Below are 22787 nucleotides of genomic sequence, written 5' to 3'. Positions count from 1 at the left end.
CAAGAATCTAGCAATCCAGCAGAGACTACAGAAGGTAAAATCTTTGTACCATAGTATGTATTACTATAGTGCTATTGACATTATTCTATCTGGAACATTAAGATTTTTTTTTTTTAAAGATGACTGGTAAGGGGATCTTAACCCTTGACTTGGTGTTGTCAGCACCATGCTCACTCAGTGAGCTAGCCGGCCATCCCTATATGGGATCCGAACCCGGGGCCTTGGTGTTATCAGCACCGCACTCTCCCGAGTGAGCCACGGGCCGGCCAAGGAACATTAAGATTTTTATCAGGTAATTCTTTTTTAAAAAAATCTTATTGTATTTTTAATCAATCAATCAATCAATAATTAATTGAATAATAATTGATTATACAAATTTTTGGGATTCAATGTTGACATATGTTGATCAAATCAATATTACTAGTATGCATATTATTACAAATTATACTTATTCTTTATGCCCCTTGTCCAATCTCTCCCCATCCCCCTCTTTCTCCCACTTCCCACCACTGATAACCCTAGATTTCTTCTCTCCCTCTGAAAGAGTAACAGTTACTCTGTTGATTTGTTGCCTAGACGATCTGTCCAATGCTGAGAGGTATGTTCAGTTTCCCCAATATTATCATAGAGCAGATGCTTCTTCTGTCACTCTGGAATGGGCTTTGTGGAGAGAGACATCCTCTTTTCTTTAGTCTTTGCTGTTGACTCTCCTTGTGTCAATGCACTCCAGTGGATGGCGGACCATCTGCATGGTGGTTGTGACGTCTAGCCACTTTTGCAGCAGCTGTGGTTACTGTGGTGGCTGTGGTGGGCCACTCACAGGGAGGTGATGTTTTTGGCATGCTCCTTGGCACTGGTGGTGTGCCTGGTTGTGGGAGGGGAGTCTGGTCCCTGGCTCCAGCCCCCAGGAGGGGCCCTGAGGCACTGGTGGTGTGCCTGGATGTGGGTGGGTTGTCTAGTCCCTGGCTCCATACCTCAGATCCCCTGGCAGGCCCAAGGCACTGGTGGTGTGCCTGGGCTGGAACTAATTTTTTGTCCTTTGCTTACTTCTAAAACAGGGGAACTTCCTGTGGGAATAAGTACTTGAGCTCTGTGGTTGAGCTAAATTCCTGCTTTGCTGCTGTTTCCCCAGGGAAGACTTTTTGTGCAGGTCAGGGTTTAATGGTTCACTTTATAGGTACTTCCGGCTCTCCAGAGATCAGGTGCACCTGGATTGTGTAGAAACTCTGATCTGGGCCTGAATCTTTTCATCAAACTGCACCCCATGCAATTCTGCATTCCCAACCATTCTCCTCTGAGTGGTCCTGTGCTGATTGGGGGGCAGATTGGCTGTCCTTGCTGTGTTCCAGTGTTCCCTTGGTGGGTCTGTCTCCCCCACCACCCATGCTCCAAACACTTCCCACGGGACAGGCCCTGTGCCGGTCCCTTGAGATGACTCAATGGCGTCTGAATGGCTCCCCTTTTTCAGCTGTTCTGGCTCCTTGCTCCTGCATGGGTCCATGGGAATCCAGTTAGTGGTCTTGCTGTCCTGAGGGCCACCAAGGCTCTCTTCTCCCCTGCTGCCTCCAAGTAACTACATCTGAAGGGCACAGCTGCAGCTTCTGCCAGCTCCTGCTCCACGCGCTCAGCAGCTCCAGCCTTAAAGCAGCCATGGCATAAAATGCTCAGAGCAGTTTTCTCTTTCTCTCATCATGTCTTCTCCCCCTTCATGAACTCTGTAGGTCTCTCCTCCTCTACCCCTGAGCTCCAGCGGCCCCAGCTTGGCTGTTGTTACATTTTTAAAGTTGTAAGTTGGTTGACTTGTGTGAGAGAGTGATGCTGGGGACCATCTATTCTGCCATCTTGACCAGAACTCTAATCTATCAGGCAACTCTTAAGTAACATTTAAGTAGAGACCAGTCATAAAATGTGGTTCCCCCAATGAAAACCAAGGTTGGGGCTTCACCTCCATCACCAAGTCTGAGGGAGGGTGGAAGCTACAATACCCATGTCAAGAATCTGTTGTTTTACTCAAGTTTAGCTTCTGAGAAATTTGTAGATCTGTTAAGAGATGAAAACCAGGGCCCTTTCAAAGTATGATTACTTACTTTTCAATTTCCATCTTTCAAGTAGTCTAATACTTCCTAGAGTTTGCTATGAAATTGTTTTCCTTTAAGATGCAATTTAAAGGCAGATTTCTTGTACCCCTATTTATGAATACATTGTCAGCAAATTGCATGTATTTATTCAACTTGTCCAAATAAAAGTCAAATAAGGCTCAGAAATAGATTTCTTGGCAATTTGACTTTCTGAGGCAGTTTGTATAGTAAAAAGCTTGTGGAGATATTCTCCCTGGTTAAAAATTGAGTCAAAGGGGCATGAAGAAATGTTTTAGGGTGATGTATATATTCATTACCTTGATTGTGGTGATGGTTCCATGTGCGTAGACCTATATTAAAATTTATTAAATTGTACATTCTAAATAAATGTGGTTTATTGTACGTAAATTATACCTCAATAAAGCTGTAATGCCAATAAACAAAAAATTGAATCAAGCTGTGTGTCAAGCTATAAAAATTCATGAAACTTGTTAAATAAGTTGAATTTTTTCTCTTGAATTACAAAAACCTCATCCAAAAATGTCTCAAAGACGAATCTATTAGAAAACCATAACACCTCAAATGAACCTTACTATTATATAGGTGTAAATACAACAGAATGGGAGAACCATGCAAAATTTTGTTGAAATCGTGGACGAGTAAGGGGAGCTAGATTGATGTGTGCTTCTACATCTAAGGCCTGATTTCAAGCAAATTCTGTTTCTGGCTGCTATAGATTCACACCTGACCTTGTAATAGCTATGCAAAGTCAGAATTAAGCAGAGATGCTGTAAAATCAGCAATAGATTCACTGAGTTATGGAAAAGGGAGGGATATTAGAAGTTTGTCTGCCTTATTTCTTTGTCTCTGGGAAGACATAAAGCTTTTGTGGCTGAACATTCTGCTTATATTTCCATTCTTAAGACTAATTATTCCACTTAGCTCTTCTATATTGATGAAAGGTGTCGGTACAAAAAAATTTTGGTGAATCTAGTTTTCTGCTTTGAAGAGCAAGACTTGTGAAACGACAGTGCTCTGGGACCCACAAACACACCATCACTTGCCAGTGGCCACACCCACAGCAGCAAGAGCGCTTTATGTCCAGGGATTAGAAGTGCTCCTGAAAGTACAAGTGATATATTTTCTAGTACATATGCTAGGCTATTACTAATTCTTTATCTTGCTATAACTATTTTACATTCCTTTGAATAAAGACCTTTTGGTTCTACTTCTAAACCTCAGGAAAGGAGATCTACCTGAATTTGGAGAAAGGGAAAATGGAGCAAATATTTTCTGTGTGCCTTTTACAGGTGATCTCCTGATTTTAGAACCTTTCTTGTCACAAATAACACCACAGTAATAATCAGAACCCAAGCCATGTCTACTGATTAACTATTTTGTGATAACAAAATGAAATAACTCATCCTTTTTATATCCAGAATGTCACAACGTGAGCTGCCATTGGCCTTCTTTCTAGAAGTGAGCCCCCCTCAAAGTGTTCTCTCAGTTATCACTGTGAATTGCCAGGAATCTAAGTCCCTGATGACTACATGGAGTGTACCTGAGCAGAAGTCCCTCTAGTCCATCTTTCTGCTTGGCCTTCTTATGTCACTGCCAGGCTCTACCCATCCTATTGATGACCCCCACACAATAGCCACTGTGATGGGTTCACACGCCATCTGCCTGCCTATCTCCAGCATCTGCCTACTCCAACCTTGGGGAGGGACCACTGACCTCCCTAATTCTTCACTGAGTGCCTTGGACCAGGCTGTGGTCTTCTTTACTGAGACAACGCAGTGGTCCACAACTAGTATCAGAAGGGGCCACTCTGAAAGCTCACAAGCCAAAATCTTTCTTCATAATGCCCACCACTGCCAATGGGAATTCCAAGCATTCAGAACTAGATCCAATCAACTTCCAGTCCCAGCAAGAACCCATTCTGCCTTCCTATAGCTGCCCACTCATTTCCTGCTTCTGGGTGACTAATGGTGGGAATGGATTTGGGATGGATCTGTTTTCTTCATAGGGAATCTTCAATGGCCCAGATGAGAGTTCGCCATACTTTTCCCTAAATCTGCCTTGTTCAGCCTTAGGTAACACCCTGTTGGCGATACCTTCTATCCAGTCCAGGTTGAAACCAAGGCTAACCCTGGGTCTTCATTGTGTCCCTTGAGTTAGGAGAGAGGGCATCTGGCCTGCAAATCCCTGATAGTTCAGCCTCGTGTTCCAGTTTCCCACGAGAAAATGCCTGGACACAAAAGACACGAACATCTCCCAGGCTCTAGGTGGTTTACATCTGGGTAGTGGGGGATAGCCCTGCTGAGACTCCACAGAGCAATACCCAGTTGACATTATGAATAGGATATTCCACTCTCAGTCTAAAGCCTTGGCATTGGGTTACTTCTCTACCTAGGGTCTGCCTGCGAATTCTTTTGCATTATATTTGCATGACTAAAAGGGCTCATTACAATGATCACTCCAGACTAAATGGAGGGTCTTTCCTAAAAAGGAATTCCAATCTCTTCCTCAATGCAAAACCTGCTTGCCACCCACAAAATAGCAAGTTACTTCCTTAAAAATTTTAAGGCACCCAGCTGCGCTCAGACTATGCCACTTAATTAGTGCCTGTGACCCATGCTCACGTCACAATCAGGGCTGCTTGGACTCTAATAAAAACTCGTGGCACCTCCCGATTCAAAGTGTTTCTGCTGATGCAGTTTGAGGCTTCCTCAGAGTGAACCTTTAGCACAATCTCTTTCTCTCTCTCTCTTTTTTTTTTACAAAGTTGCTTCAAATTTTGAAATAATTTTTACTCTTCAATATAGTTAACAAGAAATATGTAACAAAAAAGATAAAATAAAAACCTTGAGAAAATCCATCCCCATCGAAATAAAACATGATATTTTAGTCAGCATGGGTTGGCTATGAAAGCAGGTGAGCTATCCCACGATGTCAGGTTGTTGAATGTGGAGTGTGATTTTGAAAGGCAGGGGAAAATATTTGAAGGAAGTGAAGAGTGCTTATGTCACTGTGGTGATAAAACGTGATGGGACAGCTTGTGAGGGAAAAACTTTTGCTTGTGTGGATGTGATCAGATGCAGCAAATTTGTATGTCTAAAAAACTAAGTACCAAATATTGCAAGCACATTTTTTTTCTCTCTCCTGGAGCACAGATTGTCAGACATCAAAGGAATGTGTTTCCAGGGAGATAAAAGGAAATTTTGGTTACTCTAGGAAAAGAACTTTGTCTAATTTCAGCATGCCAGAAAAGGGAAGTGGTTAGGATCAGTGATGTAGCAATGAAGAGTTATTGAAACAGAAGAGTGAGAGATCCTTGAAGAATATGAATTTGCTAAGGACACTTTTCTCCCAGCATTTATCACCATTCACCGAAGACTTATAATCAGTCATATATACAGGATAGGTTAAGAAAAATTTCAGACTAATGACCCTAAAGTCTTCAGGGTCCCAAAGTCTTCAGAGCCATCAAAAGTTCTGGAATGGTCACATTCACCAGGAACAGTAAGTGACTACTTTCCAAAGTGACTATATTTTACAAAGTTCCACTTGGTTCGCGTTAAATAGAAAACTCTCTAAAAAGGAAATGTTATGATAGAATTTGATGTCTGAATGTGTTCTTACATTTTAACAAGTTTGTAAAATCATTTGTGTCATGTAAACATTTATTTTTAAATGTTTTTATTTTATTTTTGTTGCATTATCACTTTGATATTTTATTATTCAAAGGCATTTGAGAAACACGACCCCATTTTTTAGCATTGTAGATACAGAACGTACCTTTTAAGTTATTTATGTATTGTAGAGTTTACATAGTACCAAGGTTTAAAACAAATATGACCTCATTTACACCTCAGGACAGCCCTGGAGGGAAGTATTTTCCTCAGATAAGGCAGAAACCAAGTCCACTAATTTGCCTATGGTCACCCAGCTGGTTAAAGGCAGAGCTTTAGTACTTAAATATAGGTCTGTCTGGTTCTCAAATCTGTGTTCTTTCCTAGCCGAGAAAGGCTGCCTTCTAGGAATCACATGGTTAGAAAAATACTTTATGACTTTCAGCCTAAGTGACTTTCGTAATAACATGCACACACACACACACACACACACACACGCACGCACGCACGCACACACAAGTGCACACACACACATACGCAGGCACATGCAAACGTGCTCCCCTGCCTCCTGCAGGCACATAGTTTAACTCATGTTTTGACGATCTCCCCTAATATAAATCTTGATTATTTAATTTGAATTATTTGGAAATCACAAAGCACTTTAAGGTTTTTCTAATTAAAAAATACCCCCAAGGAGCAAAGGAACATGAAAAACAAAAGAATGTGCTTTAGAGAAAAAGCTGAGGCACATTAAAGAACGAATAGGAAATAGTAAAATCAAAGTCAGATAATCATTAAATTAATCGTTTAATTCCACCAATACCTGTTGTCGAATACCTGCTGTGTGCCAGGCCTAATGCTTGTTGAAAGGCAGATTTCCAAAATGCTTAGCTCCTCTTCAAAACTTGGCAGAATAAAAACAAATAAGACAAAAAAAAAAAAAAAAAGAGAGAGAGAGAGAGAGAGTGTGTTTCCAGTCGCTTGTAAAACTTATTGCTTTCCTATGCTGGGAACTTTTGGATTAAAAACCAAGGTTCAAAAATCTGGTTTAACAGAAAGGATTTTGAGCTTTCCATGATTTAGATGGACCTCAAATTTTTCCAAAATAATTCAGTATCTCCCCTCTTTCCCCTTTCCTTATCTTTGTCTCTGGAAAACTTGAGATTTAATACCTTATGTCTTACATTGAAAATGAATAAACACATGTTTGATGAGAAGAAAGTAACCTTAGACAGGTTCATGGTCAGTAGCTTGCATCTTAATGGAATTATTTTTCTGATCCTGTTAAAGTCTGATTTTTGTTCCAAAGTCTGATTCTTTTGGACAAACAAACAAAAACCCCCAAACATGGCATGCTATTTTACCCAAAATTAATTTATTTAACTTTCATTAATTAAATTTTGAAAATTTGCTTTGAATAATGAGTTTAGCTCTGTTACTAATGGGAAAGATGGAAGGACTCTGGCAAAGCCAAGGGATATGTGTGTGTGTGTGTGTGTGTGTGTGTGAGCTCACATGGGTGTGACTGTGACTATGTGAGCATGAGTATGGGGGGGTGACATGTGTGATGTCTAATTAAAGAATGGAGGTGGGGCTTGGCAGGGAGCCTTATTGGTAAACAATGATTGTTTGTAGTCAGGAATTACCTGGGATGTGGAAAGACCTGAAAAGGTTGTGTGTGAAGTGGCCCCTTGGCTGTCCAGTGAAGTGTCTGTTATCAGAAGGAAATGTGTACTTTTTGAGGTGAGATCGGTTCTGTGCTCTGAACCGAATGATTTTTCGTTTTTTGTTCTGATAACAAGCTGGTGGTAAGCTTCACTGAACTGAGAAATTGTAAACTCTTAGAAAAGGCTGTCTAAAGATAACAATTCAATGTTTCTCGGTAATGTATTCTGGATGAATCTGATCATTTAAAGCCCACTTCACCAAAATGGGAGTGGTGCTTGCATCCTCTTTATCTTCAATTATGTCTAATCTGTTTCTAATTCAAACACACTGCTGCTGTTGTCAGATCAAATATAGATTTTAAATGTTTTATGCTTCTCCACTGGGAAGGTTTAAAATGTACGCGGGCTGTCTGTCAGGACTGTGCCAGTTGAATCTAATAAAGTTTTAGATAAATTTAAAGGAAATAAAAGAGTACTTAAAAATGAAATGATTCATGGTTCATGAGACGGAACACGTTTAATGAATGGCAGTTGGGGAAAAGTGACGGTAGAATCTCTACCTGTTTCACCTCCATGGGGCTCTCCTTAAATAAATGTATTGTGTCTTTCAGCTTACAGGCGGGAGTTCAGAAAGCAATCTAAAAATAAAGTCATCTTTGGGTTTGATGCACACCGAGCCTCATAAGCATATGGGCACAGAACTATAATCCATGGTTTTTCATTCCCCACGATGACACTTCCATCACGGGGAGCAGACTGGAAAACATAGTTGCAGTTTTCAGTCATGCAATGGGATGCAGTTGTCACTGTTATTACAATTCTTTTTTCTGCTGATTTATATAGATGTGCTCCAGGTATCTGAATGCTGTAGAATATGAAGGCAAAAACATATTTGTAGATAATATTGGGCATTGTTAGACCTGGGACCTGAGGGGCCAGTGTCAATGTTACATTTGTGGAAATTCGAGCGTACTTCAAAAAGTGCATGGAAAGATTTGCATTATCTTTTACTTCTATTTTTTCACAAACTTTTTGAAGTACCCTTGTACCATCCTGATTAGATTTTTGAGATGTCTTTCTGGATTTACAAGTTTAGGGAAAGCAGTCAAGAAATGTTTTATTCAAGCTCAGACCATGTTTCTGTCTTACAAAATTGCCATTTCATAGGAGCTAAAAGGTGAAGGCACTGGTGCAGTTTGTCACCACAGAGATTTTTCTTGGATTTACTTTTAATCCATTTTGGATTGCCGATGGGTATATCTTTTGCCACATTGGGATGTCTCTCCTGGTTCGGTTTTGGAAGGATTGTTTTTGAATATCCTTTAAAAGTTAATTCGAATTTGTGCTTAAGAAAAAGCCTTTGAAGTTTGAAAACCATAATCCTTCTAGGTCCCCATCCTCCTTCTCCCCCAAGTTTATCTTAACAGCAACAGTATTTTTATCTGGGGTTAAGAACCTAGCATGATAAAGAATAGTGGGACTAAGCTGTTTTTAGGAGGAAAACAAATTTTTTTTTTTGATTAAAATTTTATTTTATTTTTTTATCTATTTTTTTAAAAATTTTATTTTGTCGATATACATTGTGGCTGATTATTGCTCCCCATCACCAAAACCTCCCTCCCTCCTCCCTCTCCTCCCTCCCCCCCAACAATGTCCTTTCTGTTTGCTTGTCGTATCAACTTCAAGTAATTGTGGTTGTTATATCTTCTTCCCCCCCACCCCCCGGTTTTTGTGTGTGTGTGTGTGTGAATTTATATATTAATTTTTAGCTCCCACCAATAAGTGAGAACATGTGGTATTTCTCTTTCTGTGCCTGACTCGTTTCACTTAATATAATTCTCTCGAGGTCCATCCATGTCGTTGCAAATGGCAGTATTTCATTCGTTTTTATAGCTGAGTACTATTCCGTTGTGTAGATGTACCACATTTTCCGTATCGACTCATCCGATGATGGACATTTGGGCTGGTTCCAACTCTTGGCTATTGTAAAGAGTGCTGCGATGAACATTGGGGAACACGTATACCTTCGACTTGATGATTTCCATTCCTTTGGGTATATTCCCAGCAGTGGGATAGCTGGGTCGTATGGTAGATCTATCTGCAATTGTTTGAGGAACCTCCATACCATTTTCCATAGAGGCTGCACCATTTTGCAGTCCCACCAACAATGTATGAGAGTTCCTTTTTCTCCGCAACCTCGCCAGCATTTATCGTTCAGAGTCTTTTGGATTTTAGCCATCCTAACTGGGGTGAGATGGTATCTCAGTGTAGTTTTGATTTGCATTTCCCAGATGCTGAGTGATGTTGAGCATTTTTTCATATGTCTGTTGGCCATTTGCATATCTTCCTTAGAGAAATGCCTGCTTAGCTCTTTTGCCCATTTTTTAATTGGGTTGCTTGTTTTTTTCTTGTAAAGTTGTTTGAGTTCCTTATATATTCTGGATATTAATCCTTTGTCAGATGTATATTTTGCAAATATTTTCTCCCACTCTGTTGGTTGTCTTTTAACTCTGTTAATTGTTTCTTTTGCTGTGCAGAAGCTTTTTAGTTTGATATAATCCCATTTGTTTATTTTTCCTTTGGTTGCCCGTGCTTTTGGGGTCGTATTCAAGAAGTCTGTGTCCAGTTAGGAGGAAAACAAATTACTGTTCTCTTAGCTCACTCTGGCTCGACCCATTTACAAAACTGACATTAAAAACCTAAGAAAAAGACGTTTTCTTCACTGCATCTTTATTTTCTTTGAAGTCTTAAGGTCAAATTCCTATAAACAAGCAATATTTTTTTCTTACTCAAACTCTGTAGGGATGCAAGAAAATTCTCTCCATTTATTTGTAGTGGCATTTCCCTTTAGTTTCTTTCTGAGTGGCTTGTGTTTTTTACCCATCTCAAGATGTGTAAGGCTGTGCAATAAGGAAGCAATTCAGAGTTCTAAAAAGGATATGTTAGATTTTCCCACTGGGCATCACTGATGTCTTTGTAACTGGGGCCACCGCTGACATTTCAAATAGGAAGAGAGTGAGGCTGCAGGCACGGGGGCAGAGGACTGGCCTACAGCCACGGTGGGCTCTCGAGAGCGGGTTTTGGAAGTCCTAGCTCAGTGGGGCCTTTGGAGCCATGTGCTGCCTGTGGTCCCACATGAGCTTAGGTTTGAATGTTTCTCACCTCTAAGCTCCCTTTTCAGTTTGGCCCCAGCATAATTTCTGTCTATGTGAGGCAAGAAAGTGAATCACCCTTCTAACCAACTCGGGGTGGGTCTGCCTACTCTCAATTTCTGTTCTTGGAGAGTATCTCATGTATTTCCTTTGAAAATGGAAGTCCTTTTTGTACCATATCATCCTTATTAAAAAACAAAAATTAAAGAAAAGAAAGCACCAATGAAAATATTGTTCTCTAATTCCGAAGTTGTCATTTTTGGAAGTTTATGTGGTTGAAGACTTTCTTTAAAAATCTAATCATTGTATAACTTTGAGAATATAGGAGAAAGGGTTAAAATAGGATTGTTTTGCTATTTTTCAAGTCTGAGTACATTTCTTATAAGAAAGGGAGAGAGAAAGAAAGAAAAATGTAAAAGAATACCACAGATTTCTAGTCAGCTAAGGATCCAGTCCTGGTTACACTCTTGGTCCCCAGAAGGAGAAGGGATGAGGAAGCAAGTATAAGAATGTCACGGAAATCAAGGGCAAGAGGAGTGAGCCACGTGTACAAAGTGTTGCCCAGATGTCAGAAAATGTCACACCAGCATCTGTAGTCAAAGGGATGTGTTCAGGGAATTGTCAGGCTTCTGACATTAATTGATGCCCTCAAGCACAACAAGGAGGAAATATACATTACAGTGAGGATTTTTTTTTTTGACAAAGTATATTATGCATTGATAAGCCATTTACACTTTCCTCCACACAAGAGTTAATTTGGAGATGCAGGATGGCTGCTTTAGGAATTTAATGAAATGACACTCAAAAGCGGGAAACATTGCTGTTTCATCGAGAAAAGGCAAAATGAGAGGGAAAAGCTAAATTGGCCAGAAGACTGAGAGTAGGAGAGAGAACTAGAGGGCTGGATAAAGGAACTAATTGTTCTAATGTTTTCCCAGTAAAAGCTAGTGGAGGAAATACACACACACACTCTCACACACACACATTGCAAAATGATGGTGAAATATGTTATTTGTACAGAGGGTACAGAAAGATTTTTCAGAATATTAAAAAGATCCTAGACTACAAGATAACATCCATATTCTCTGGTGTTGCTAAAAAGATATTTCAGAATGTTAGCGTAGAAATGTGTGGATAAAAGAACAGCAATCCTAGTTGTTATAAAAGGGGCTTTGGGATTACTGCACACTGGACTGGAGGGATACATACAAAGGGGACATTTTGATTCAACATCAGCTTCTTGTGCGGTGTTCCTACAAGCATCACCCTCAGGCCAGCATTTTTCTGACTCTTTGCTTCCAGGGAAAGGATCAGGACAGTCCTTGGGTCAGGAGTTACTCACTGGGCATCTGGTATGAATGTGGCATCGACTGGGGTCTGTGACTGACATGGAAGAAGTTTGTGATGTAATCCTTCAAAGAATTCCCATTTAAGGTCGACTACTAAATAGATACACATGAAATGAGTACAGATCATGTGAGGTGGGGTGCTGTTCTACCTTTACACAGGGACAAGTGGCCACCTGCCCTGTGTCCCACACCTTAGGGGACCTTGTGTCTTGGGTGTCTTCCTCAAATATTTCAAAGTCCTTCTGTGGTGCCTAAGAGCAGTTGGCCAGTAGTGCTGGCTAGGCAAGGCTGCCCTGAGCCAGGGCCAGGACTTGCGTGGGTCTCCGTTTTTCTCTGACCCTGTGCCCCTTCTGTGGGGTTGACCAGATGCAATGAGGAGCTCCAGGCCTGGTGCTTGTGGGTCCTCTGGCTTGGCTCAGGATCCAGAAGGGCATCCTGGCAAGCAGGTTGTTCCTGCTGGTTAGTACAATAGTGCTTTATTGGCTCATGTGAGATTGGACTGCCAGAATGGTGCTGACATGCTGATTTGGGGTGACTCTCGCTTACATTGAGTGAGGATGAATTTGGGGCTCTGGGTTATGGAAGGTCCATTGCTGACCCTTTGGACTTGAGCTTTGTGTGCTGGCTCTAACGGTGGTGCTACTTCTGGCCTATGGCACCTGAAGGCAGGGGTAGTGGTAGGCATTCTTTACCCTATGTGACCCCCACTGCTGGCACCCAGGATAGTCACTCCAACCCCTTCACAGGCTCTGTGCCACACGTCAGACAGTCCTTGGGGTGGGCTGCACTTATTTATAGGGATGTTTGAGCTGGCCTTTCCAGCTGATGTTGTCCCTTACCTCAGATGATGTAGTGACATCAGGTTCTCCCAGGTTGATCTTAAGCCATGTTGGCCAGGGACAGACGTTCCTTGCACTAATGCGGGCAGCTCTTCTTGTCCCATGCATGCACCTCTCACTTGTCCTTGCTGCTGGGAGCCCTGTGTTGAAAGTAGGGATTCTGTTAACATTGAAAGAGATCACATTCTAGGAACACAGCAATTTGACCTAAAGAGTTCAAGAGAAGATTTTTGGCAGCTGGCCTGTATGGGGATCCAAACACTTGACCTTGGTGTTATAACACTGTGTGCTAACCAACTGAGCTAAACACCCAGCCCACAAAGCTGGAAGATGTAATGTTCTACCTTTATGCTGTAAAATTCCAAATGGCAAATATGATACAACCAGAAAATGAATGATCGTTTGCATTTTTCTACATACTCTGGGTATGACTTGGATTTTATGATCATTGTCAATGAAGCATAGTAAAAACTTTTGAGAATCATTGGAAACCAGTGTTCATGGGCTCTATGATAGATGATACCTCGTTGTGCATTCTTTAATGCTGTAACTAGAATTTAAAAAGTGGTATTAAAAAACTGCAAAACACAAACAGGTTTTAATGAGCCATGCATTGTGAGTAATAACACCGTTGCTACCTTTCTTCGTGCATGGGGGATACGAGTTGTCTAGGAATGGTGCAACTGACAATAAAGGATATGATGAGATGGTGCCTGAACACTATCACGAATCTTTCCATGCCATGATTGGACAGTATCAAATATATAAGTACTATTCTCTACCTATTATTTTAAATCTTTATTGGTAACTCACTTTGCTTCATGTGGGCCCATGTATGTTATAACATATTTTTAAATGAAAATACAAAAAATAGTTGCCTGGAACTTCAAACACCCTAGAGGTAGTCCTGGGAAGCTCTCATTAAGTGAAGAACTAGTATTCTAATGGTTTTTCATTGATTCATCAAGCATTTACTTTATTAAGACTTTTTAATTCTTATTTACAAAATATTTAAAACCCAGAAAGTATACAAGAGAAAATAACACACGAGTCCGATATTGTAACATTTTACCAATATTTGCTTCAGATTTCTTTGTTTTTTTAAGCAAAACATTATAGACAGAGCTAAAATGCCTCCCCAATCCATTCCCCCTCTTCCCTTCAGAGGTAGCCCTTCTCCTGATGTTGGTAAATATCTTAGCTTGAGATCTCCCAGATGCAGATCCTGAGAGAAGGATTTGAATGCAAATGGTTTGAGAACTGATCCCAGGAAACACTTGCAGGGAAGTAGAGACCAGGAAGGAAAGGAAGCCAATGCAGAGTGCGGCAATAGGCAGATTATTCCCGTGGGCAACTGGGGCTCACTCCATAGGAGGCTTTGGGGACTGTGTCCACATGCCTCAGAGTTGCTCCATCTGAGGGTTGGGGAAGTTTGGTTATTGATCTGCCAGCTCCCTTCTGTTACCGGTTGTGAACTCCTCAGCTGTTCAGGCCTGTCCCATAAGCCTTCAGGCACAGCTGCAGGTGTTTGCGTGAGAGGCTGGGGTATGCAGGAGCAGTGGCAGAGGAAGTCTGGGTGGGGTCTGATAGCACCTGCTACAAACAGCATTGTTCCCTTACATGGTGTACTTTCTACATTTGCACATATTTAAAAAAATAGAGAGAGTATGTCCTGTGGATTTTAAAGTTTTGAATAAATGGCATCATATTGAACACCTTCTTCTGCAACTTTTTTTTAACTCAAAATTATATACTTGAGATTTATCCATTTTGAAATATTTATTTATTTATTTATTTATGATGGCCAAACCCTTTACCTTGGTGTTATTTTGAAATATTTATAAGTAAATAATTTATTTTAACTGCTTTATCGTGTTCAAGTATTTGAATAACCAACTTGATTCTCCATTTTTCCACTGATAGTGTAGGGGAGAAAAATTAATGTCTTTTCCTTACCCTGTGCAAGGTTAATGGCTGAGACCCCTGTAACAGAAAACAGATTAACAAGAGAAAAGCATACAAATTTATTTAATATAAGTTTTATGTGATACAGAAGCCTTCAGAAATAAAGATCTGAAGACCCAGGGAAAATTGTGTTTTTATGGACAGCAGTGCAGAGGTATGACTGGAGGGCAAAGGGTATGACCTAATGGTAATAAGCTGGGGGAAATTAGCAAGGCCTTTTCTGATTCTTTTTGGCCTCTGGGTACAGGAGAACCCCTTCAGAATGAGGGTCTTATGACCCACTTTCAGGCAAAGTTGGTCAGAGAATTCTTTTATGGCCTGCTTCAGGGGACAAAGGCTGGTGAAGGTCAAAGTGACTTTCTCGCTTTTGCGATTTTCTCAATTTCCTTCATCTTGAAATACTCACCATGCCAAGGTGCCATACTTTGGGGTATCATGTTCTGAGCCCCAACAGTACTTTGTTTCCACTTTCTCTGCTCTTATGACAATGCTATATAACAGACATCTTCACACCAACTTGAGCGCCTGTTTTCTCTGAGATTCCTGTAGTAGTTTGGTGGTCATCGAGTAGTCACATCTTCAGCTTTACTAGGTATTGCCAAATGGTTCTAGAAAATATTTATGTCAATTTATACTTCCAAAAGCAACATAGAATTTATTTGTCCACACATGTATACCAACACATCTAAGATTTTTTGATTTTTGCCAATGTATTGGATTAAAATGGTATTTTATTATTATTATGTTTTAAATCTATATATGCCTTATTTTAAGTGAGGTTGAGAACATTTTCTTAGGTTTATTGGGCATTTGGACACTCTCTTTCATGCATTTCCTCTTATGTCCTGTGTCCATTTTTTTTTTTTTTTGATTGTTTATGTATTTTTTAGCAATTTGCAGAAGCTTTGTATATATTCTGGATACTAATACTTCAGTTATGTATGAGGAACAAAATTTTTCTGTTCTGTGGCTTACCTTTTCACATTGTTTATGGTAATTTTTGTCATAAAATTTTAAATTTTAGTGTAGTCAAATATAACATCTTCCTTTATGGATTGCGCTCTGGCTTTACATTTAAGAAGTCCTTCTCTATTCTGATGTCGTAAATGCAGCCTACGTTTGCACCCAGAAGTTTCACTTTTGTTTTCCACCTACGTGTAGCTCTATGGGATGAGAAAGGAATCTCGTTTTACAGCTCATGGTCCCAGCATCATTTGTCGAGTGGTTCATCCTGTTCTCACTGACTTGTAGTGCCACTTTGGACCTAGACCAAGTTCTTCTTTATATATGGGTCTGTTTCTAGGCATGAATTTTTTTGTTTGTCTTTATCTGCACTGATTTAAGTCGTTTTATAGTAATCTTTCTTGTACTATGAATCTACCCTTATTATTTAAAATTTTCTTGGCTATTCTTTGTTCTTTACTCTTCTACCCAAATTTCAAGATTACCTGGTCAGGCTATGTAAAATTCTCTTTTAGGATTTTGTTAGAAGTACCTTGAATTTATAGAATGATTAAGGAAGAATCATCATTTTTATGCATTCAGTCTTCTTTCTCATGAGCAGAGTATATATTGTATAGCTTTTCTTTATATCTTTCATTAAAGTTTTATAACTCTCCCCTGTGTATCTTTTGTTTGATTTATTCCTAAATGTCTAAAATGCTTCATTGCAATTGTAATATATCTTTTAAAAAATTACTTTGTCTAATTGATTGTTGGTCATATTTAGGACCGATATTTGTGTATGTGTTTGTGTATATTTTTAAACTATTAATGAAAATTATGTAATTGTTCTAGGTCTATTCATGTTTTTATCTTTTAGTCCATTTTCGTGTTCTATTTTTTCCTAGGAAATTATCCATTTTATCTAATTTTCAATGGTACTGGTATAGAGTTCTTTCTTTCAAATCTCTGTATAAATGCATTTCCTTCCCCGTACCCTCCCATTTCTAATATCTTTATTCATGTATATTTCTTATATCTTCTCCCTCGCTCCTGCCTCTGCAACACTGACTGTTCCTCTTGTGTTCCTTATCCTGGTGACAGATGCCTCTGTCTTCCCAGTCAGCTAAGCTAGAAACCCCAGATCTCCCCCTCGCCCATGCATACCGAGACAGTGGGTTCCATCTGTTGTGCCTCCTTGATATTCCTCGTACCTATCCCTCTCCAGTCCCACTGCCGCGGCCATGACTCAGGCCCCTGCCATCCCTCTTCTGGATTCCCGTGGCCTTTCTCTGCTCTCCTTTCCTCTGCAGTGGCGTCCTCATATCTGTCCTCCACGTGGCTAGGCTACTACATTCGTGGTTGTGTAAGCAAACCTTACCTTGTCTCCTCCTGCTTTACCTCCTTGTGTGGCTCCCTGTTGTTTTTAGGATAAAGCTGAGTCCCCACGAGTTGTGGCCACCCCTGCCTCTCTCACCAATTCTGCCCTGTTCTACACCCCAGCCATAGGAACAACTTGCTGTTCCCACATACTGCCCAGCTGCTGTATGTTTCTGTGAGATTCTCCAGGCTGCAACCCCTCTCGTGAATGCATTTGCCTTACTTTACCAAGCAAACACTGTAGGATTCAGCCCAGGTACCATGTCCTCCAAGAAGTGTTCTTGGTAACTCTCACTCTGTAAACTGACTGTTCTCCAAAATTTGAGGTACCCTCCCACCCCCAGCTGAGTTCCTCTGGCTAGACTCCAAGTTCCTTGACAGCAGGGACTGTTTCCAAATCACCTCTCTATTCTTGTTTGATGAATGAGTGAAAAAATGAGTACTATTTGTGAAGAACAGTCTAGCTTCAGAGCCAACTGAGTGTTGGGAGACTGAAGAACTATCCTACCTCTTTCCACAGTGAGCTAAGCTGCCTCTGGAATTTCAGAAGAGGTGTGAGATGAGAAGAGTGAATGTTAGCTCTTCTCAGGCCTTAAGACTGTATGTGTGTAACATGTAAATGCCAAAGGCAGAAGCACATGAAAGGAAAGCTGAATTAAGTTATGTCTTGTAAAAACTTGGAGAACATTCAGGGGTTTTTTAAGAAGAATATTCATCAACTGTTCTAAATCCACTTAGTAGTCTTTAAAACCATTTTATGATCATTTTCACTAATAAGCTAAGCCTTAAAAGGGGGAAAAGACTCATAAATGCTTCCTTAAATAAAAAGTATTTACTTATGATACTAACCTAGCTTTCAACATCACTTTCAACATCAAAGGAACTTTGTTAAAGCATTTTCTCATACTGACTTCCTCTTTCTCTTTTCCACATCTCTACTATCTCCATAGATACAGTTACAACAGTCTTAAGAACAGAGCAGAGCTTGGAAGAAGCATCCAGGACATGGTAAGGAGGAGAATCTAACCAGCTCAGAGAGCAGGCAAAGGAGGCAAACATAAATCTCAAAAGAAATCCTTTTTTTCTCCTGTATTAGTTTTAATACACTTCTAGATTGAAACACAAAGTATGTGTCACATAAGTCCATGGCAACCTTCCCTAAACTATATTTCATTGACTACTACTTCACAAAATGGTGAATAGGTGTTTGGATGAAAAAAGGTTTGGATTCCCTTCAAAGCACATATTAGTACATTAAAGGCTCTGAGAAGTCCTGCAGTAAAAAACTGTTTAACTGTATTTAAGCAAACATTTCCCAACATTTATTTGATTATAAAATCTTTTTGTATGGAGCACTGATTAACATGCTACAAAAACACATCATTTGGATAAAAAAATAAGGTTAAAAATAGTCTGATCTAAGGGCACATGTTTCATGTAGTAAAGATTATTCTTAAGCAGTAGAGAGTTAATGAACATTTTAACCAACCTGAAAATCAGTGTCAGAAAATTTTTAAAATGCTGTCAAGAACTCATAAAATATGCATTATATTGTGTAGCAATATTGTAAAATACTGTATGATATATTAAAATCATCAGATTATACCTTATTACCCTACAATCTTCTAAACACATATTTATACATCTTACATTGTATCTGAAAAATGACTCCTATTATAAATATTATGCTTGAATTATAGAAGTATGCTATACCTATGACTATAAAGGATTCCATGAAATAAGAAAGTAACAGCTTTGGATAATGAGATTACAAGGGTGAAAGAATGATTAAGAATTATAGCATCACAGAACTTTAGAGCAAAAAGGAATTTTCGGGATAATTTTAACCCAGTGCCCTCATTGTAGAGAAAAGGAAATTAACCATTAATTATGAAGTCCTCAAGGAGAAGAATAAGAAGAAAAGTGTAGAGTTAGGGTTAGGGATAGAATAAGAATAAAATAAGAATAAAATAGAATAAGAAGAAAAGTGCAGAAAAGACGGGGAGAAGCTGGCATAGCATTTTCCCTTATGGTACAGACAGCAAGAAGTAGTCAAGTGCTATGGGAAGATGACGAGGTTAGAATTTTATAAGAAGGAAGTTTGAATGCAAGGTGGTTGTCATACTTACCTGTGTCAATGAGAGGTGTGAGAAATTTTACAAACAAGCAATATGATCAGCATGAGACAATCCTAAGCAGACAAATAGGTTGGGGAGGGTCTGGAAGCCCAGAGGCAGCAAGACTGTGATTGCTCATGAGTAATAACGACCTAAAATAAGTGGACATCATTTTCTCTAAAAACAGCTTTGCTCCTCCTGAGTCCCATCAGGGTCTAATTCAGCCGTGTAAATGCTCTGCAGAGTGTATGTGACCTCTGGGCCACAGATGATTGAATCAGAAGTGGACACCAGCCCAGCTTCAACCTCTGCTCCTCTTTGGGACACACCTAAGCTGCCAGTGTATCTAGAATAGCTACACACTGCCGGCTGCTGTGCTGCTCTCCACTCAGAGGAAGCTGCTTTTTGTCAGGTAAGTGGAGGATATATTCTCGAGGGAAACACTCTGCTGTCAGCTCACAAGGTCAGGCTTCTGACAGATTGGGTGGCTGACTTGTCCTTCACTTCAAGTATCTTAAAAGTCTCCATCAGAGAGCAAGCTTTGCACATCTGTTAAATTCAGGGGTCGCTCTATATGAAAAGCACATTGTTAGTGTGCTGAAGCTGTCAAGTGAGGACGATGCTGCCACATCCTCCAAAGCAGCTCTTTCTGGATGATTTTAAAATGGAAGAGTTCGGGGTTTTGAAATAAGAAATCTCAGAAGAGCTAATAAAAACATTTAGTGACTAAAGCTGTCCTGACACATTATTTGAGCTCTCAGTGTGCCCAGTATTATGGCAATCACAGTAAATGTCTCTGTGCACTCATTTATGCACATGGCCAATTCCCTTTAAAATGTTGTGTTTATTTCTAAATAGCAATGGAAAGTAAATTGCTGGAAAAAGTGACATTTTTTTGTGATGAAACTTCTTAAGCATATTTGTAAATTAGTTTACATGCTTGAAGGAACAAATATTTAAATTATAGAAAGCAAAGTCCACATGTATCACGATTGCATACTTACAACTCGGGAGAATCCAAACAGGGTTAAGGAAAGAGGAGTGTGGAGGACAGTGGGATGCACTGTCGGATACCCTTTCAGGGAGGGACTTGTGGACCTGGCTTCTGGAAGTGCTGTCGGCAGATAGCCTTTGCTGTCAATACCTCCGGGGTTGCTTCAAGTGTAGAGAGCTGTCTTAGCCTGTTGGGGCTGCTATAACAAGAATACCATAGCCTGGGTGGCTTAAACAGCAAGCATTATTCCTCATGGTTCTGGAGGCTGGGAAGTCCAAGATCAAGGCACTGGCAGTTTTGGCATCTGGTGAGGGGTTGCTTCCTGATTCATGGACAGCCATCTTCCAACTGCATCTTCACATGGGAAGGCGTGAGAGAGCTCTCTGAGATCTCTCTTTTGAGGGCACTAATCCGATTCATGAAGTCTCCACCCTCACGATCTAATCACCTCTCAAAAACCCCACCTCCTAATACCATCAAGTTGGGGGTTAGGATTTCAAGATATGAATCTTGGAGGAACACAAACATTCAGTCCATGCTAAGAGACACCTTGTTAAGATCATAGCCTCCCCTGGGCAGCCCCCATCTAATGACTGATTGATGCAGAAATATAAAGGCTAGCTACACTAGCTCAGAACTCTCAACTCTTAGAGCTGGAGAACAGAGAAAGCTGTGGACCACGTCCAAGATGTTATCATCAAAGTAACTGAGCTCCAAAAAAGAAATCTCTTAACCAAGGCAGGGCTGCTATGTCAGGGTTAGGGCCCTGGTTGGGAGAGAATGGCACCCTGACTAATAGGATGGAAACATCTGGGTTGATGGTCTCCAAAATCTTGAAGTTTTATGGATGCAATTATTGCAATTGCAATCAATGGTAAGGTCATGGGGGTAGCCAGGGGATCCTGACATGCAGAAAATAATGAGGTTGTTAAACAAATGTGGAAAAATAAATGGGCAAACAACAAGGATACTACTCAATTTAAACCATCAAAAGATATCAAGTGTAGATGATCAAGAAGCTGAAGGTATTTGCCCCAATAAGCAGTCATGATCCTTTGTGCAGTTTCTGGACCTGAGATAGTTTTCCACCCTGGGACCCATTGATTGAAGAGGAATATGAGTTCCCAGGAGAAAGGACCCTGCAACATTATAAGAAGTGTTAATGGTAATTATTTCCCCAGGCCGTTTCCCAAGAGACCTACAGCCATTTACTTGGGTAACTGTGCACTGGAGAAATGCAAACATTTCAAGCACTATTAGACTTGGCATCGAATGGTGACCTGAGTCTCCTTCCCCACCCCCATTAGAGGACCACACATGGGGGCTACATAATAAGTGGAGTCCCAGCCACGGTCTGACATTATAAGGGTCTACTGGGTCTATAGATCCATTCAGTGTCATTCTCCAGTCCCTGAACATACTCGTGTAATTGAAATAAGTGTATTTGGTAGTTTGTACAACCCTCACATTGAGCTATTGCAGTAGGAAAGACCAGGTGGAAGTTGCTGAAACTACTTCCTCTCCCCCAACCCCACTGTGCTCAAGATAATAAAAAACAATATATCCTAGGGAGCATGCTGAAAATTAGTGCCACCCTTCAAAATCAAAAGAATTTAAATGTGCTTGTCCCTGACATCTTTTTAATTCACTAGTCTAACCTCTACAAAAGTCAGAGGAATCCTGAAGAATAATATTAAACTACTGCAAACTCAACCAAGAAGGACCCCCAGGTGAAGCCACTGTGACAAATGTGATATGTTTGCTAAGCAGATAAACATGGCCTCAGGTAGATGGTATGTGGCCACTAATTTGGCAAATACATTCTTTTCAGTCCCTATCAAAAAAGATGATCAGAAGTAATTTGCATTCACATGGAATATACAGCAGTGAACATTTACAGCTTTACTCCAGGACTATGTTCACTCTCCCACCCTCCATCATAATATAGTTTAAAGAGACCTGGACCATGTGGACATCACATTGATCTACTCTATTGACTACATCATGTTAATTGTACCTGATAAGCTATAAGATTAGGGCCTTGGAAATATACATGCACTCCAGAGGGTGGGATATACACCTTCTATTGGGGGCCTGCCATACAAGTAAAATTTTTAGGAGTTCGGTGATCAGGGGCATGCCAGAATATGCCACCCAAAATAAAGAAAAGATTATTGCATCTTGCACTACAAAGAAGAAAGCAAAACTCCTCGTAGATCTCTTAGGTCCTGGGAGTAGCCTATCCTACCCCTGACCCACATACTAGGTGACACAAAATGCTATCACTTTTGAGTGGGTCCCAGAGCAGGAAAGAGCTCTGTTGTTGGTCCAGGCTGATATAAAAGCAGCTCTGCCACTTGAACTACTTGATCCAGTAATCTGTATGGTGTTGGCTATGTCAGTGGTGAGAAAAGATGCTGTGTGGCTTTTTTTGGTAAGCCCCAATGAAAGAATTGCCATGCTGAATTCTACCTCCATCAGAGTACTATAAGCTTTTTGAAAATTTCTGGGGTGTTGCTGGGCTCTGATGGAGATGGAATGTCTGAACACGAGCACCAGGGATCATGTAGCCAACATAAACTGCGTTCTATCAGATTCACCAAGTCATAGATTTGGGCAGGTTCAACCACCATCCTTTTTGAAATGGAAGTGGAACACTTGGGATCAAACAT

This window comes from Cynocephalus volans, chromosome 1 (genome assembly GCF_027409185.1).
Source record: "Cynocephalus volans isolate mCynVol1 chromosome 1, mCynVol1.pri, whole genome shotgun sequence".
NCBI lineage: Eukaryota > Metazoa > Chordata > Mammalia > Dermoptera > Cynocephalidae > Cynocephalus > Cynocephalus volans.
Note: the sequence above shows the minus strand (reverse complement) of the source record.